Source organism: Microcebus murinus, chromosome 17 (assembly GCF_040939455.1).
Source record: "Microcebus murinus isolate Inina chromosome 17, M.murinus_Inina_mat1.0, whole genome shotgun sequence".
Taxonomy (NCBI): domain Eukaryota; kingdom Metazoa; phylum Chordata; class Mammalia; order Primates; family Cheirogaleidae; genus Microcebus; species Microcebus murinus.
This window is the reverse complement of record NC_134120.1, coordinates 61,034,595-61,048,415: the sequence shown is the minus strand read 5'-3', so window position 1 is coordinate 61,048,415 and position 13,821 is coordinate 61,034,595. Positions and strand designations below refer to the sequence as shown.

The following is a 13,821-nucleotide window of genomic DNA, read 5'->3' as shown; positions in this document are numbered from 1 at the left end:
GCTTGAAAAGAGAGAGAAAAGAAAATGCAATCCTAGAGGTAAGAGACACTTTTTAAAAATAATGAATCCGAAGAGAAAAGTAAAAGGAGGCCTGTGGAGCAGGTCTGGGTGTGACTCCGGATCCCCCAACATCAGGTGCCACCACCAAAGATTCCTGCGTGTAGCCCATAGAACCCCAAAAGCAACGGGACGAGTTCTGGTCACATACTCCCTCAAAATGACATCCTGGCCTTCTTCTGGAACTCCCTCCCCTCTCAGACTCTCAAGGTTTCCTCCAGCGTGTCGGTTCCCACAGAGCAGACCTTTGGTCTGAGACCTGACAGTCCAGATGCCACGCATGCTGCCGCGTGGCGGCGGTGTCGCGGCTTGGGACAAGAGGAGGCCCCACGGTGCGGGCTGGGGCGCCAGGCACCGCGCGGGCGCTGAGGGTGGGGGTGACCCCCACCCCGGGCCGCCGCCGCGCTCCCAGAAAGGGGACAGAACAAGAGGCAAGAAAAAAAAAAAAAAAAAAAAAGCAGCAGCCTGTGGCACCCGGTATTCCCAGGCGGTCTCCCATCCAAGTACTAACCAGGCCCGACCCTGCTTAGCTTCCGAGACCAGACGAGATCGGGGGCGTTCAGGGTGGTGTGGCCCTAGACGGCGGCGGAGGGCGCCCCTGCCCCGCTCGAGAAGCCGAGCCTCTCTGGGCTTCCCCGCCGCCGCCTCCCGCCCCAGGCCCCGCGCCGGGCGGGGCCGGGCCGGCCGGGTCCCGCGGGCTCCCAGGGACGGGGGTGATGGGCGGGGCGGGGCGGGGTGGGGGGCTGTCTCTCTATACACACACACACACACTCACACTCACTCACACTCACACAAGATGCGCCTCCACGGCTGGACTCGCCAAGGTGGAGCCCTCCCAGCCCCCCTCGTCTCCTCGCCCGGCCTCCTTCACCTACCCGCTGCCCACCCCCAGCGCGTCGCTGCCGCTGACTGCGCACGCGCGGGACGCTCGCCCTTTGACCCCAGCCAGGGGCCGCCCTCCCCCACAACCCCTTTCAGCTGCGCCCCCCCCTCGCCCTGTGGGTGGGCTGCCGCCTATTCCCCCGGGCCAGGGCTGGGGCACAGCCAGTGTATGGGGCGTCTCTCTCTGGGGATGTGTCCCATGGGTGGGGTGGGGTGGCGTGGTTTGGGGGGCGCTGAAGAAATCAGTCCCCTCCATCTCCTACCTCTGGAAAACGCCCAAGCCCGTGGAGAACTGCCGGCACCGCTTCGTGGGGGCCGGGACCCTCCTCCGTGTCCTCCTGTGGCCCAGTCCAAGGGGCCTGGGCCTGGCCGGGGCTGCTTTGGACCCCGACCACCCTGGCGTGTGGACTCGCTAAAAATCGGCCATTAGATATTGGATTCCAGCTTCCTGGAGGTCATTTCACTAATGAGTGCACCGGAAAGAGTTTCCTAATCCATCTGTGAGGGTGGCAACTGAAGGAGAATTTTAAAGCTGACAGAATAGGCGAGGGAAGGCATAGGAGATTTCCACACCCAGCAAGGAAGACTTTCCCGAAATGGAAGAAAGAAACGAGCAAACAGAGACACCGGTAGCCCGCCCGGAAAAGAGTCTGCCCCTGAGAGAAAGCACCCTGACCAGGTTCACCCGTGGGTGGGTGGCGAGCTAGCGGCATTCAGAAGAGCGAGGCCCGCAGTCTGTGCGGAAGACACCTGCACTCGGGTGTGTGTGGCGGCGCGATTCACAAGCAGCTCTAGATGTTAAACCAAGGAGAAGCCAGGGAGTTCCCAACGCCCCAGGTGTCCTCAGCCCACGACTGGCTGCTGTGGGAATGCGAAGCCCGGCTCCTTGTCTCAGAGCGGGGTTCCCAGGAGGATCAGGCTGAAGCTGGGACTTGGCCTCAAAGTGTCCCCTCGCATGGCCACCCCCTTCCCCTTCCTGCTCCTCTACTCCTGGTGCCCCTCCATCCAGGGGCCAGACCTTAAAGAGTCACCGCAAGAGAATCCTGGTCCCAAAGGAGCCTTCTGGGGGACCGGTGCTGAGAGAGGTTGTGGGCATGGCCCGCTGGGGCTCTGCCCGACCCAGGGCTGAGAGATGCCACCTCCCAGCTCTGGGTCCCTGCAGGAAGTGTTGGCAAGCACAGGGCCGGTCCTCCAAAGGCCCAGGTGCAGGGAGCCCAGGCCAAGCAGCCTGTGGAAGAAGCCACTTGCCGTGCCACCCCGGGAACAGGACTGCAGGCCCCGGCCCTTCCCACCTCCTCCTCCTCCTCCTCCGCCCCGCACCCCCCCCCCGACATGGCACAGGGCTCAGAGACACCTCAGACTCTTGCTACCCAAAGTGCAAAGGGCATCAGTTGCTCCTCCAAACCCCCCGCCCAGCAGACCGCGTTGTCCAGCCAGCCCCCGGGCCTCCCTGGGGTGCCCAGCACAAAAGTGCAGACACCCACCGGACCCTCAGTCTCAGTTTTCGGAGGTTTTTGCCACTCTAAGGACCCGCAGGCCAGCTGGGCCTTCGGGCAGGACAGAGAGCCCCGGAATCCGACGTGGAGAGCTGCGTGTACGTCCCCATCAGGAGGCGGTCCCCACCTCCGCGGCTCTCCCCTTGCGGGGAGCGGCAGCCCAGCCGGCAGCCGCAGGGCCTCAGGGAAGACACCAGGCTGGGCCCCCGCGGCACAGCGGGGGCACGTCCCCCGCACTCACGCGACTTAGGGACGGCTGCTGGAGACTGCTGCGGCCACCCTGCTGCCGGGTTTCTGGAGGGCTTCCTGGAAGCAGCATCCACACCAAGCCCTTGGAAGGCCCAGGCGACGGAGGAGCCGGTCAGGCAGGGGCCGAGGACGGTGAGAGGCCGGGCGGGAAGGAGCGTGTCAGGCAGGGGCAGAGGACGGTGACCGGCCGGGCGGGGAGGAGCCGGTCAGGCGGGGGCCCAGGACAGTGACGGGCCTGGCCGGGGAGGAGTGCGTCAGGCAGGGGCAGAGGAGACGGGCTGGGTAAGGGTTAGGGTTACAGTTAGGGCACAATTCACAATCCCAAAGACGTGGAAGCGACCCGAGTGCCCATCCATCCAGGAGTGCATCAATAAAATGTGGCGCGTGGACACCACGGAGTGCCATTCGGCTGTGAGGAGCAGCGGTGAGAGGGCGCCTCTCGTGTTCTCCTGGCCAGAGCTGGAACCCGTTCCAGGAAGCCAAGTATCCCAAGAATGGACACACGAGCACCACGTGAGCGCGCTCACCAGCAAATTGGTACGAACGGATGGACGCCTAAGTGGACAGAGAGGAATCACCTTCATCGGGTGGGTGTCGGGCGGGCGGGTGGGGGGAGGGGAGGGGCATACACATCCATTAGGCATGGGGTGGGTGCGCACCGACTGGGGGATGGGCGCACTTGAAGCTCTGACCCGAGGGGGGAGGCTTGGAGAGGGCAAGGCACCCGACCTTAACATTGGTACCCCCACAATACGCTGGAACAACATGAGAGGTATATGAATAAGAACACAGGGGGGGCCGGGCGCGGTGGCTCACGCCTGTAATCCTAGCTCTCTGGGAGGCCGAGGCGGGCGGATTGCTCCAGGTCAGGAGTTCGAAACCAGCCTGAGCAAGAGCGAGACCCCGTCTCTACTAAAAATAGAAAGAAATTAATTGGCCAACTAATATATATAGAAAAACACAGCCGGGCGTGGTGGTGCATGCCTGTAGTCCCAACTACTCGGGAGGCTGAGGCAGCAGGATTGCTTGAGCCCGGAGATTGAGGTTGCTGTGAGCTAGGCTGACGCCATGGCACTCACTCTAGCCTGGGCAGCAAAACGAGACTCTGTCTCAAAAAAAAAAAAAAAGAACACAGGGGGGAGGGCGGCACGGGCAACACATGTCACCTGAATACTTGTACTCCCATCATCTGCTTGAAAAGAGAGAGAAAAGAAAATGCAATCCTAGAGGTAAGAGACACTTTTTAAAAATAATGAATCCGAAGAGAAAAGTAAAAGGAGGCCTGTGGAGCAGGTCTGGGTGTGACTCCGGATCCCCCAACATCAGGTGCCACCACCAAAGATTCCTGCGTGTAGCCCATAGAACCCCAAAAGCAACGGGACGAGTTCTGGTCACATACTCCCTCAAAATGACATCCTGGCCTTCTTCTGGAACTCCCTCCCCTCTCAGACTCTCAAGGTTTCCTCCAGCGTGTCGGTTCCCACAGAGCAGACCTTTGGTCTGAGACCTGACAGTCCAGATGCCACGCATGCTGCCGCGTGGCGGCGGTGTCGCGGCTTGGGACAAGAGGAGGCCCCACGGTGCGGGCTGGGGCGCCAGGCACCGCGCGGGCGCTGAGGGTGGGGGTGACCCCCACCCCGGGCCGCCGCCGCGCTCCCAGAAAGGGGACAGAACAAGAGGCAAGAAAAAAAAAAAAAAAAAAAAGCAGCAGCCTGTGGCACCCGGTATTCCCAGGCGGTCTCCCATCCAAGTACTAACCAGGCCCGACCCTGCTTAGCTTCCGAGACCAGACGAGATCGGGGGCGTTCAGGGTGGTGTGGCCCTAGACGGCGGCGGAGGGCGCCCCTGCCCCGCTCGAGAAGCCGAGCCTCTCTGGGCTTCCCCGCCGCCGCCTCCCGCCCCAGGCCCCGCGCCGGGCGGGGCCGGGCCGGCCGGGTCCCGCGGGCTCCCAGGGACGGGGGTGATGGGCGGGGCGGGGCGGGGTGGGGGGCTGTCTCTCTATACACACACACACACACTCACACTCACTCACACTCACACAAGATGCGCCTCCACGGCTGGACTCGCCAAGGTGGAGCCCTCCCAGCCCCCCTCGTCTCCTCGCCCGGCCTCCTTCACCTACCCGCTGCCCACCCCCAGCGCGTCGCTGCCGCTGACTGCGCACGCGCGGGACGCTCGCCCTTTGACCCCAGCCAGGGGCCGCCCTCCCCCACAACCCCTTTCAGCTGCGCCCCCCCCTCGCCCTGTGGGTGGGCTGCCGCCTATTCCCCCGGGCCAGGGCTGGGGCACAGCCAGTGTATGGGGCGTCTCTCTCTGGGGATGTGTCCCATGGGTGGGGTGGGGTGGCGTGGTTTGGGGGGCGCTGAAGAAATCAGTCCCCTCCATCTCCTACCTCTGGAAAACGCCCAAGCCCGTGGAGAACTGCCGGCACCGCTTCGTGGGGGCCGGGACCCTCCTCCGTGTCCTCCTGTGGCCCAGTCCAAGGGGCCTGGGCCTGGCCGGGGCTGCTTTGGACCCCGACCACCCTGGCGTGTGGACTCGCTAAAAATCGGCCATTAGATATTGGATTCCAGCTTCCTGGAGGTCATTTCACTAATGAGTGCACCGGAAAGAGTTTCCTAATCCATCTGTGAGGGTGGCAACTGAAGGAGAATTTTAAAGCTGACAGAATAGGCGAGGGAAGGCATAGGAGATTTCCACACCCAGCAAGGAAGACTTTCCCGAAATGGAAGAAAGAAACGAGCAAACAGAGACACCGGTAGCCCGCCCGGAAAAGAGTCTGCCCCTGAGAGAAAGCACCCTGACCAGGTTCACCCGTGGGTGGGTGGCGAGCTAGCGGCATTCAGAAGAGCGAGGCCCGCAGTCTGTGCGGAAGACACCTGCGCTCGGGTGTGTGTGGCGGCGCGATTCACAAGCAGCTCTAGATGTTAAACCAAGGAGAAGCCAGGGAGTTCCCAACGCCCCAGGTGTCCTCAGCCCACGACTGGCTGCTGTGGGAATGCGAAGCCCGGCTCCTTGTCTCAGAGCGGGGTTCCCAGGAGGATCAGGCTGAAGCTGGGACTTGGCCTCAAAGTGTCCCCTCGCATGGCCACCCCCTTCCCCTTCCTGCTCCTCTACTCCTGGTGCCCCTCCATCCAGGGGCCAGACCTTAAAGAGTCACCGCAAGAGAATCCTGGTCCCAAAGGAGCCTTCTGGGGGACCGGTGCTGAGAGAGGTTGTGGGCATGGCCCGCTGGGGCTCTGCCTGACCCAGGGCTGAGAGATGCCACCTCCCAGCTCTGGGTCCCTGCAGGAAGTGTTGGCAAGCACAGGGCCGGTCCTCCAAAGGCCCAGGTGCAGGGAGCCCAGGCCAAGCAGCCTGTGGAAGAAGCCACTTGCCGTGCCACCCCGGGAACAGGACTGCAGGCCCCGGCCCTTCCCACCTCCTCCTCCTCCTCCTCCGCCCCGCACCCCCCCCCCGACATGGCACAGGGCTCAGAGACACCTCAGACTCTTGCTACCCAAAGTGCAAAGGGCATCAGTTGCTCCTCCAAACCCCCCGCCCAGCAGACCGCGTTGTCCAGCCAGCCCCCGGGCCTCCCTGGGGTGCCCAGCACAAAAGTGCAGACACCCACCGGACCCTCAGTCTCAGTTTTCGGAGGTTTTTGCCACTCTAAGGACCCGCAGGCCAGCTGGGCCTTCGGGCAGGACAGAGAGCCCCGGAATCCGACGTGGAGAGCTGCGTGTACGTCCCCATCAGGAGGCGGTCCCCACCTCCGCGGCTCTCCCCTTGCGGGGAGCGGCAGCCCAGCCGGCAGCCGCAGGGCCTCAGGGAAGACACCAGGCTGGGCCCCCGCGGCACAGCGGGGGCACGTCCCCCGCACTCACGCGACTTAGGGACGGCTGCTGGAGACTGCTGCGGCCACCCTGCTGCCGGGTTTCTGGAGGGCTTCCTGGAAGCAGCGTCCACACCAAGCCCTTGGAAGGCCCAGGCGACGGAGGAGCCGGTCAGGCAGGGGCCGAGGACGGTGAGAGGCCGGGCGGGAAGGAGCGTGTCAGGCAGGGGCAGAGGACGGTGACCGGCCGGGCGGGGAGGAGCCGGTCAGGCGGGGGCCCAGGACAGTGACGGGCCTGGCCGGGGAGGAGTGCGTCAGGCAGGGGCAGAGGAGACGGGCTGGGTAAGGGTTAGGGTTACAGTTAGGGCACAATTCACAATCCCAAAGACGTGGAAGCGACCCGAGTGCCCATCCATCCAGGAGTGCATCAATAAAATGTGGCGCGTGGACACCACGGAGTGCCATTCGGCTGTGAGGAGCAGCGGTGAGAGGGCGCCTCTCGTGTTCTCCTGGCCAGAGCTGGAACCCGTTCCAGGAAGCCAAGTATCCCAAGAATGGACACACGAGCACCACGTGAGCGCGCTCACCAGCAAATTGGTACGAACGGATGGACGCCTAAGTGGACAGAGAGGAATCACCTTCATCGGGTGGGTGTCGGGCGGGCGGGTGGGGGGAGGGGAGGGGCATACACATCCATTAGGCATGGGGTGGGTGCGCACCGACTGGGGGATGGGCGCACTTGAAGCTCTGACCCGAGGGGGGAGGCTTGGAGAGGGCAAGGCACCCGACCTTAACATTGGTACCCCCACAATACGCTGGAACAACATGAGAGGTATATGAATAAGAACACAGGGGGGGCCGGGCGCGGTGGCTCACGCCTGTAATCCTAGCTCTCTGGGAGGCCGAGGCGGGCGGATTGCTCCAGGTCAGGAGTTCGAAACCAGCCTGAGCAAGAGCGAGACCCCGTCTCTACTAAAAATAGAAAGAAATTAATTGGCCAACTAATATATATAGAAAAACACAGCCGGGCGTGGTGGTGCATGCCTGTAGTCCCAACTACTCGGGAGGCTGAGGCAGCAGGATTGCTTGAGCCCGGAGATTGAGGTTGCTGTGAGCTAGGCTGACGCCATGGCACTCACTCTAGCCTGGGCAGCAAAACGAGACTCTGTCTCAAAAAAAAAAAAAAAGAACACAGGGGGGAGGGCGGCACGGGCAACACATGTCACCTGAATACTTGTACTCCCATCATCTGCTTGAAAAGAGAGAGAAAAGAAAATGCAATCCTAGAGGTAAGAGACACTTTTTAAAAATAATGAATCCGAAGAGAAAAGTAAAAGGAGGCCTGTGGAGCAGGTCTGGGTGTGACTCCGGATCCCCCAACATCAGGTGCCACCACCAAAGATTCCTGCGTGTAGCCCATAGAACCCCAAAAGCAACGGGACGAGTTCTGGTCACATACTCCCTCAAAATGACATCCTGGCCTTCTTCTGGAACTCCCTCCCCTCTCAGACTCTCAAGGTTTCCTCCAGCGTGTCGGTTCCCACAGAGCAGACCTTTGGTCTGAGACCTGACAGTCCAGATGCCACGCATGCTGCCGCGTGGCGGCGGTGTCGCGGCTTGGGACAAGAGGAGGCCCCACGGTGCGGGCTGGGGCGCCAGGCACGGCGCGGGCGCTGAGGGTGGGGGTGACCCCCACCCCGGGCCGCCGCCGCGCTCCCAGAAAGGGGACAGAACAAGAGGCAAGAAAAAAAAAAAAAAAAAAAAAGCAGCAGCCTGTGGCACCCGGTATTCCCAGGCGGTCTCCCATCCAAGTACTAACCAGGCCCGACCCTGCTTAGCTTCCGAGACCAGACGAGATCGGGGGCGTTCAGGGTGGTGTGGCCCTAGACGGCGGCGGAGGGCGCCCCTGCCCCGCTCGAGAAGCCGAGCCTCTCTGGGCTTCCCCGCCGCCGCCTCCCGCCCCAGGCCCCGCGCCGGGCGGGGCCGGGCCGGCCGGGTCCCGCGGGCTCCCAGGGACGGGGGTGATGGGCGGGGCGGGGCGGGGTGGGGGGCTGTCTCTCTATACACACACACACACACTCACACTCACTCACACTCACACAAGATGCGCCTCCACGGCTGGACTCGCCAAGGTGGAGCCCTCCCAGCCCCCCTCGCCTCCTCGCCCGGCCTCCTTCACCTACCCGCTGCCCACCCCCAGCGCGTCGCTGCCGCTGACTGCGCACGCGCGGGACGCTCGCCCTTTGACCCCAGCCAGGGGCCGCCCTCCCCCACAACCCCTTTCAGCTGCGCCCCCCCCTCGCCCTGTGGGTGGGCTGCCGCCTATTCCCCCGGGCCAGGGCTGGGGCACAGCCAGTGTATGGGGCGTCTCTCTCTGGGGATGTGTCCCATGGGTGGGGTGGGGTGGCGTGGTTTGGGGGGCGCTGAAGAAATCAGTCCCCTCCATCTCCTACCTCTGGAAAACGCCCAAGCCCGTGGAGAACTGCCGGCACCGCTTCGTGGGGGCCGGGACCCTCCTCCGTGTCCTCCTGTGGCCCAGTCCAAGGGGCCTGGGCCTGGCCGGGGCTGCTTTGGACCCCGACCACCCTGGCGTGTGGACTCGCTAAAAATCGGCCATTAGATATTGGATTCCAGCTTCCTGGAGGTCATTTCACTAATGAGTGCACCGGAAAGAGTTTCCTAATCCATCTGTGAGGGTGGCAACTGAAGGAGAATTTTAAAGCTGACAGAATAGGCGAGGGAAGGCATAGGAGATTTCCACACCCAGCAAGGAAGACTTTCCCGAAATGGAAGAAAGAAACGAGCAAACAGAGACACCGGTAGCCCGCCCGGAAAAGAGTCTGCCCCTGAGAGAAAGCACCCTGACCAGGTTCACCCGTGGGTGGGTGGCGAGCTAGCGGCATTCAGAAGAGCGAGGCCCGCAGTCTGTGCGGAAGACACCTGCGCTCGGGTGTGTGTGGCGGCGCGATTCACAAGCAGCTCTAGATGTTAAACCAAGGAGAAGCCAGGGAGTTCCCAACGCCCCAGGTGTCCTCAGCCCACGACTGGCTGCTGTGGGAATGCGAAGCCCGGCTCCTTGTCTCAGAGCGGGGTTCCCAGGAGGATCAGGCTGAAGCTGGGACTTGGCCTCAAAGTGTCCCCTCGCATGGCCACCCCCTTCCCCTTCCTGCTCCTCTACTCCTGGTGCCCCTCCATCCAGGGGCCAGACCTTAAAGAGTCACCGCAAGAGAATCCTGGTCCCAAAGGAGCCTTCTGGGGGACCGGTGCTGAGAGAGGTTGTGGGCATGGCCCGCTGGGGCTCTGCCCGACCCAGGGCTGAGAGATGCCACCTCCCAGCTCTGGGTCCCTGCAGGAAGTGTTGGCAAGCACAGGGCCGGTCCTCCAAAGGCCCAGGTGCAGGGAGCCCAGGCCAAGCAGCCTGTGGAAGAAGCCACTTGCCGTGCCACCCCGGGAACAGGACTGCATGCCCCGGCCCTTCCCACCTCCTCCTCCTCCTCCTCCTCCCCCCCGCGCCCCCCCCCCCGGATATGGCACAGGGCTCAGAGACACCTCAGACTCTTGCTACCCAAGGTGCAAAGGGCATCAGTTGCTCCTCCAACCCCCCCCCCCGCCCAGCAGACCACGTTGTCCAGCCAGCCCCCGGGCCTCCCTGGGGTGCCCAGCACAAAAGTGCAGACACCCACCGGACCCTCAGTCTCAGCTTTCGGATGTTTTTGCCACTCTAAGGACCCGCAGGCCCGCTGGGCCTTCGGGCAGGACAGAGAGCCCCGGGATCCGACGTGGAGAGCTGCGTGTACGTACGTCCCCATCAGGAGGCGGTCCCCACCTCCGCGGCTCTCCCCTCGCGGGGAGCGGCAGCCCCAGCCGGCAGCCGCAGGGCCTCAGGGAAGACACCAGGCTGGGCCCCCCGCGGCACAGCGGGGGCACGTCCCCCGCACTCGACTTAGGGAAGGCTGCTGGAGACTGCTGCGGCCACCCTGCTGCCGGGTTTCTGGAGGGCTTCCTGGAAGCAGCCTCCACACCAAGCCCTTGGAAGGCCCAGGCGATGGAGGAGCCGGTCAGGCAGGGGCCGAGGACGGTGAGAGGCCGGGCGGGAAGGAGCATGTCAGGCAGGGGCAGAGGACGGTGACAGGCCGGGCGGGGAGGAGCCGGTCAGGCGGGGGCCCAGGACAGTGACGGGCCTGGCCGGGGAGGAGTGCGTCAGGCAGGGGCAGAGGAGACGGGCTGGGTAAGGGGTAGGGTGACAGTTAGGGCACAATTCACAATCGCAAAGACGTGGAAGCGACCCGAGTGCCCATCCATCCAGGAGTGCATTAATAAAATGTGGCGCGTGGACACCACGGAGTGCCATTCGGCTGTGAGGAGCAGCGGTGAGAGGGCGCCTCTCGTGTTCTCCTGGCCAGAGCTGGAACCCGTTCCAGTAAGCCAGGTATCCCAAGAATGGACACACGAGCACCACGTGAGCGCGCTCACCAGCAAATTGGTACGAACGGATGGACACCTAAGTGGACGGAGAGGAATCACCTTCATCGGGTGGGTGTCGGGCGGGTGGGGGGAGGCGATGGGCATCCACATCCATTAGGAATGGGGTGGGTGCGCACCGACTGGGGGATGGGCGCACTTGAAGCTCTGACCCCAGGGGGGAGGCTTGGAGAGGGCAACTGTACCCGACCTTAACACTGGTACCCCCACAATACGCTGGAACAACATGAGAGGTATATGAATGAGAACACAGGGGGGAGGGGTGCACGGGCAACACATGTCACCTGAATACTTGTACTCCCATCATCTGCTTGAAAAGAGAGAGAAAAGAAAATGCAATCATAGAGGTAAGAGACACTTTTTAAAAATAATGAATCCGAAGAGAAAAGTAAAAGGAGGCCTGTGGAGCAGGTCTGGGTGTGACTCCGGATCCCCCAACATCAGGTGCCACCACCAAAGATTCCTGCGTGGAGCCCATAGAACCCCCAAAAGCAACGGGACGAGTTCTGGTCACATACTCCCTCAAAATGACATCCTGGCCTTCTTCTGGAACTCCCTCCCCTCTCAGACTCTCAAGGTTTTCTCCAGCGTGTCGGTTCCCACAGAGCAGACCTTTGGTCTGAGACCTGACAGTCCAGATGCCACGCATGCTGCCGCGTGGCGGCGGTGTCGCGGCTTGGGACAAGAGGAGGCCCCACGGTGCGGGCTGGGGCGCCAGGCACCGCGGCGGGCGCTGAGGGTTGGGGTCACCCCCACCCCGGGCCGCCGCCGCGCTCCCAGAAAGGGGACAGAACAAGAGGCAAAAAAAAAAAAAAGAAGCAGCCTGTGGCACCCGGTATTCCCAGGCGGTCTCCCATCCAAGTACTGACCGGGCCCGACCCTGCTTAGCTTCCGAGACCAGACGAGATCGGGGGCGTTGAGGGTGGTGTGGCCCTAGACGGCGGCGGAGGGCGCCCCTGCCCCGCTCAAGAAGCCGAGCCTCTCTGCGCTTTCGCCCCGCCGCCGCCGCCGCCGCCGCCGCCTCCCGCCCCAGGCCCCGCGCCGGGCCGGGCCTGTTGAGTTCGCCGGCCGGGTCCCGTGGGCTCCCAGGGACGGGGGTGATGGGCGGGGCGGGGCGGGGGGCTGTCTCTCTATACACACACACACACACTCACACTCACTCACACTCACACAAGATGCGCCTCCATGGCTGGACTCGCCAAGGTGGAGCCCTCCCAGCCCCCCTCGTCTCCTCGCCCGGCCTCCTTCACCTACCCGCTGCCCACCCCCAGCGCGTCGCCGCCGCTGACGCTGACTGCGCACGCGCGCGCCCTTTGACCCCAGCCAGGGGCCGCCCTCCCCCACAACCCCTTTCAGCTGTGCCCCCCCTCGCCCTGTGGGTGGGCTGCCGCCTATTCCCCCGGGCCAGGGCTGGGGCACAGCGCAAGGGGGAGGGGAGCCAGTGTATGGGGCGTCTCTCTCTGGGGATGTGTCCCATGGGTGGGGTGGGGTGGCGTGGTTTGTGGGGCGCTGAAGAAATCAGTCCCCTCCATCTCCTACCTCTGGAAAACGCCCAAGCCCGTGGAGAACCGCCGGCACCGCTTCGTGGGGGCCGGGACCCTCCTCTGTGTCCTCCTGTGGCCCGGTCCAAGGGGCCTGGGCCTGGCCGGGGCTGCATTGGACCCCGACCACCCTGGCGTGTGGACTCGCTAAAAATCGGCCATTAGATATTGGATTCCAGCTTCATTGAGGTCATTTCACTAATGAGTGCACCGGAAAGAGTTTCCTAATCCATCTGTGAGGGTGGCAACTGAAAGAGAATTTGAAAGCTGACAGAATAGGCGAGGGAAGGCATAGGAGATTTCCACACCCAGCAAGGAAGCCTTTCCCGAAATGGAAGAAAGAAACGAGCAAACAGAGACACCGGTAGCCCGCCCGGAAAAGAGTCTGCCCCCGAGAGAAAGCACCCTGACCAGGTTCACCCGTGGGTGGGTGGCGAGCTAGCGGCGTTCAGAAGAGCGAGGCCCGCAGTCTGTGCGGAAGACACCTGCACTCGGGTGTGTGTGGCGGCCCGATTCACAAGCAGCTCTAGATGTTAAACCAAGGAGAAGCCAGGGAGTTCCCAAGGCCCCAGGTGTCCTCAGCCCACGACTGGCTGCTGTGGGAATGCGAAGCCCGGCTCCTTGTCTCCGAGCGGGGTTCCCAGGAGGATCAGGCTGAAGCTGGGACTTGGCCTCAAAGTGTCCCCTCGCATGGCCACCCCCTTCCCCTTCCTGCTCCTCTACTCCTGGTGCCCCTCCATCCAGGGGCCAGACCTTAAAGAGTCACCGCAAGAGAATCCTGGTCCCAAAGGAGCCTTCTGGGGGACCGGTGCTGAGAGAGGTTGTGGGCATGGCCCGCTGGGGCTCTGCCCGACCCAGGGCTGAGAGATGCCACCTCCCAGCTCTGGGTCCCTGCAGGAAGTGTTGGCAAGCACAGGGCCAGTCCCCCAAAGGCCCAGGTGCAGGGAGCCCAGGCCAAGCAGCCTGTGGAAGAAGCCACTTGCCGTGCCACCCCGGGAACAGGACTGCAGGCCCCGGCCCTTCCCACCTCCTCCTCCTCCTCCTCCTCCCCCCCGCGCCCCCCCCCCCGGATATGGCACAGGGCTCAGAGACACCTCAGACTCTTGCTACCCAAGGTGCAAAGGGCATCAGTTGCTCCTCCAACCCCCCCCCCCCGCCCAGCAGACCACGTTGTCCAGCCAGCCCCCGGGCCTCCCTGGGGTGCCCAGCACAAAAGTGCAGACACCCACCGGACCCTCAGTCTCAGCTTTCGGATGTTTTTGCCACTCTAAGGACCCGCAGGCCCGCTGGGCCTTCGGGC

General features: G+C 63.4%; 3 non-coding genes and 1 pseudogene across 3 annotated transcripts; all 4 read right to left on the bottom strand.

Moving 5' to 3' along the window:
- Window positions 1-519: 519 nt before the first annotated feature.
- LOC142861811 (5S ribosomal RNA) lies at window positions 520-638 on the bottom strand. The gene has a single exon (XR_012912952.1). It is a non-coding gene; the product is annotated as a 5S ribosomal RNA (ribosomal RNA).
- Window positions 639-4,393: 3,755 nt separating this feature from the next.
- Window positions 4,394-4,512, bottom strand: LOC142861741 (5S ribosomal RNA). The gene has a single exon (XR_012912896.1). It is a non-coding gene; the product is annotated as a 5S ribosomal RNA (ribosomal RNA).
- Window positions 4,513-8,268: 3,756 nt separating this feature from the next.
- Window positions 8,269-8,387, bottom strand: LOC142861659 (5S ribosomal RNA). The gene has a single exon (XR_012912884.1). It is a non-coding gene; the product is annotated as a 5S ribosomal RNA (ribosomal RNA).
- A 3,413-nt stretch (window positions 8,388-11,800) lies between these two features.
- On the bottom strand, window positions 11,801-11,919 carry LOC142861716 (uncharacterized; annotated as a pseudogene).
- Between the last annotated feature and the right edge of the window lie 1,902 nt (window positions 11,920-13,821).